This window comes from Malaclemys terrapin, chromosome 1 (genome assembly GCF_027887155.1).
Source record: "Malaclemys terrapin pileata isolate rMalTer1 chromosome 1, rMalTer1.hap1, whole genome shotgun sequence".
NCBI classification, from domain to species: Eukaryota; Metazoa; Chordata; order Testudines; family Emydidae; genus Malaclemys; species Malaclemys terrapin.
Window position 1 is genome coordinate 214680189 of NC_071505.1, and position 4611 is coordinate 214684799.

Below are 4611 nucleotides of genomic sequence, written 5' to 3' on the forward strand. Positions count from 1 at the left end.
ATCACCTGGGCGAACCAAACTGGCCAAAAAGCCCTTTTTGCTTGTTCATGGCCACCCCATCGGATCCCCAATGGTTTTCGTGGGTATTTATGTAATGTTATGTTTTTTAATAGTTCTCCATATATTTCCCAGTTGTTAAATGTCATCTGTCGTCAGTTTTATAGGTTCAAAAAAAAAAAAAAGTAGTAAGGTGGCTAGTAATTGTCCTAATGTTAGTTGGACCCTCCTATAGGCCTTATTTAAGAAAAAGGGGGGAGGTGTGGGGATGTATCATCCCTACACCAACCTAATGAAAAGTTCCATGAGGAGGTAAGGGTCACGATGGGACACTTGCCAGGTAAACAAATCATGGCCTTATGTAAGGCCCCCTGGTGGTCTAGGATTATATAAGATGATCATGGCCTTATGTAAGACCCCCTGGTGGTCTAGGATTATATAAGATGATCATGGCCTTATGTAAGACCCCCTGGTGGTCTAGGATTATATAAGATGATCATGGCCTTATGTAAGACCCCCTGGTGGTCTAGGATTATATAAGATGATCATGGCCTTATGTAAGGCCCCCTGGTGGTCTAGTATTATATAAGATGAGGTAAACAAATCATGGCCTTATGTAAGGAACAGTTGAACCAATCGGTGTGGGGCTATACATGTGATAAACACATGATTCTCCTTCTTGTCCAATCCGTAGATGTGTTATTATAGCCTAATTGTGTTATGTAATGTTGAGAAAAACTATAAAAGAAAGCTTGCAATAAACAGGATTCGGATTCAGCTTGCAACCACATTGGTCGTGTGCTTTATCCGCTCCGCATGGAACGCCACAAGGTACCAAAGGTATGTCCGCACTGCAGCTGGAAGTGAACCTTCCAGCCCAGGTAGACAGATTTGCGCTAGGGGGGCCCAAGCAAGCATGTTAAAAATAGCAGTGTGAACGTTGCAGCTCTTGTTGAATCTAGGGCTGGCCACCCAAGCTCAGACCCAGGGGGTCTGGTGGGCTTGAGTGTCCGAGTTGCTACCCAAGCTGCAACATCCACATGGTTATTTTTAGCATGCTAGCTCCAGCACTGCTAGTGCGAGTCTGTCTACCCAGCATGCAAAAACAACAAAAAAATCAGCACAGCCATCCAGTTTTTTTGAATATTAACATTTGATAGACATGCCTCGTCTTTTAAAGATGTGTAATCAGAGATTTCACTCAGTTCAATAAAATCACTAGAAACCACGTCATAGGTATAATGATGCTCTCTGTAATATCATAACACCCTATTAAATAGGAACATCTGATGACTATATTCCTGTATAATGTCTCTTTAAAGAAAAGCTCACAGTTGCAATGATTATTTCTGATCTTTACAGGGCAAGGATTGGTAAACCTGTTAATACTTGCTAAAAAAATAAATAGTGGATTCTGAAAGTATTTGCATTTGGTTTGCACTTAGTGTTTGTTGCAAGGACACTTTACATTGGTCTGTTTCCCATTAGATGCAGTTCCCCATATAGAATTCATTTGTGTTCTAAGATTTAAAATGTTTTGTGCGGCTGTTATGTCAACTATGAGCCTTGCACTGATCTCATTTCATATTTATAGTTAATAATTTAACCACAGATTTCACATTATCTGCAGGTCCTCAGGAAAAACAGAACAGTAAGAAGCTGATGTTAACCACTGCACACACAATAATTTCCATGGAATTATGAAATTGTCATTAATTAATCAGCATGAGCAAGACACTGAGGCGAAACTGGGAACACCCAAACTGGCCATGCCTATTCTAATGAAGGAGTGTTGGTAGTGACGTGTTATAAAGCACTCATGTACTTTCATTTAAAAGTAATAAATATATGAATCTTTTAAGCCATTTCCTCTTCCAGTAGTTATAATGGAATGTAACTTTAGATGCTCTGTTCCACAAGGAGGTGTCATCTTTTACAGAAGATGTGTTCACATGTTCAGTTGGTACCATGTGAGATTGTTTTTAAAATGTTGTATGGGTGGTTTATTCATTATTTGCTATTCTTTGTCCATTATTCTCCTGTTTAAAATGTTTTGGTTGTTCAGTAAGAAAGTTGGGACAATATCACGAGATAGAAGAGACTAATCATATACAGTGAACAGCCAATAGTCAAACATTTCCTAAAAAAAACCATGGTTGAAATTTGTTTGCATCAACTATTGGGCACATAGCAATAACAAATGTTTGTAGACATTAGGATCAGTTTGTGAATGAACCATAAACGGAAAGAAGGTTTATTTGCAACCACTAATTCAACTAGAATAACAATGATAGCTAGCTGCAAGAGATGAGAATTTATAAGTAGCCTTAGGATATCATCTCTCAGGGCTTTGTCTTCACTGCAACTCGATTTACTGAATTTGAGCTAGTCTAGCTCCCAATGAGAGCAGCCACGCTGCTAAACAATACCCAGCGGTGGCTCCAGGCACCAGCACTCCAAGCGTGTGCCTGGGGCGGCAAGCCGCAGGGGGCGCCCTGCCAGTCCCTGCGAGGGTGGCAGTCAGGCAACCTTCGGTGGTGTGCCTGCGGGAGGTCCACTGGTTCCTCGGATTCAGCGGCAATTTGGCTGAAGCCGCGGGACCAGCGGGACCTCCCACAGGCATGCTGCTGAATCCGCGGGACTGAGGACCTCCCGCAGGCGTGCGCAGCCGCCTGCCTGCTGTGCTTGGGGCAGCAAAAAAAGCTAGAGCCGCCCCTGACAATACCACACAGAGCGATTGGATTAGCAGCACAGAGTGATGGGTTTAGCAGTTGATGAGTTGTGCTAATTCTGTAGCTGCAACCGCACTGCAGGGCTGTCCGTGGGGGGGGGGGGCAAGTGAGGCAATTTGCCCCAGGCTCTGGGCTCCGCAGGGGTCCCACGAGCCCTGGCTGAGAATCCCTTTCCTGGTTAGAGGCGGCTTTTTAATTTTTATTCACCCGGCGGCGCTCCGGGTCTTCGGTGGCACTTCGTCGGTGTGGGGTCCTTCAGTGCCCAGAGGCAGTGAAGGACCCGCCGCCGAAGACTCGTAGCATCACCCGGTGAGTTCAAGCGCCGCAGCAGGTGGCACCTTTTTTTATGCCCGCTCCCCTGCTTTGCCCCAGGCCTCCTGCCGCACTGCATTGTTAGCTTCAGCGTCAGCAGCACTCGAGCTTTAACCCATACCTATGAGTTCCATTTCACTTGAGCTAGAGATCTGTGTATATGAACAGGAGTTGGGTTAGGGGCAACACTTGAGGTATTCCTTAAGCGAATACTACATTCAGATGAGGCCAGGAGACTTGGAAGAAATAGATCTACTTAGACATCTTTAAAGAGTACAAAATGTGTAAATGGTCTTTGAGCTCTCCTTCATCCAATATTTAATTATGCATACCTGCAACTCATAGGCAGAACAGTAGAGAAGAGGTAATTACTTTCCTTCAGATTGTTATCTGGATATAAATGTTAATGGGCTATTAGCATCACCGGCTCAAGGGTATTTGTAGATAGGAAGGGTTGGATTTCCTGCAATATCTCCTCTCGATATTGCTGAACTTAAGTGCTCTCTTGAAGGGGACAAACTGAAGGAATTAATTTATATTGCCTCTCAGTGAGCCATACTGTGCCATAATTGCCTGAAGAGATGGACAGAGATAAGACAGATCCACTTTTAAACAGAGCTCCCCAATCGGATAAATGGATTCCTCTGCTTAAAAATGAATGGCATGATAGGATCAATAACTTCAGCATCAAGCTTACTTAATTTACAAATAAAAATTTTAAAAAAATGTTCTCTCTTTACTTTCAAAAGTCAGACTGGGAGATGAATATCCAAGTGGGATCTTTTTGGCTTGCACAACATCAATAAGGATTTTGTAACTGGAATATATATGACAACTCTGTTGACATTAAGGTTAACTGGGCAGAAAGTCTGGTCCAATATACGTATTGTTTCCCTCCTACTTTATTTTTTAAAAAATTACTATGGATAAATGTATGTAAACACTATTCCTGATGCTTAGTCCTCACTCAAAGCATTAGGCCCAAGTCATGACTTTCATGTTGAACAGCAAGCCAGAAAAGAATCCTGCTCACTCTTCTACAGCTGTATTGGCCCTGTAGTGCTAACAGGATTAGAGTGGTAATAACTTATATTTGAAAGTAATGTAAGCAGGTCTAACTTAGGAAAAATACAAGGAAGAGATCTTTTGAGAAGATAAAAATTGTATCTCCAGCAATTATTGTTATAGAGTCAACATTTACCAATAGTTACCATGTTGTGATATCAGAGGTACAAGAGCTTTTTTCTTACTTTAGATGAGATTCTGATAACATTACTCAGATTGAATAGTGCTTTATTCTGCAAGCAGCCCCATCAATTTCAATGGGACTTCTGGAAGCGTAAAGTTAATACCCAATGTGTTCAAGAGTATCAGAAGAATCTGGTCCATTTTCATGTCTCAGATTCCATGGGCCGGCAACATGTTGACTTTTTAATCGCTATCACAGTAGTCATTTTCCTGACCATAACCAATATTTTAACTTCCTTCAGGCTGTTCTTTAGGAGTTGGAGTTCTTTTGAACTTACACTAGGAAATTTTAGAATCCTGAGTCAAACCTTTTTATTTGAAA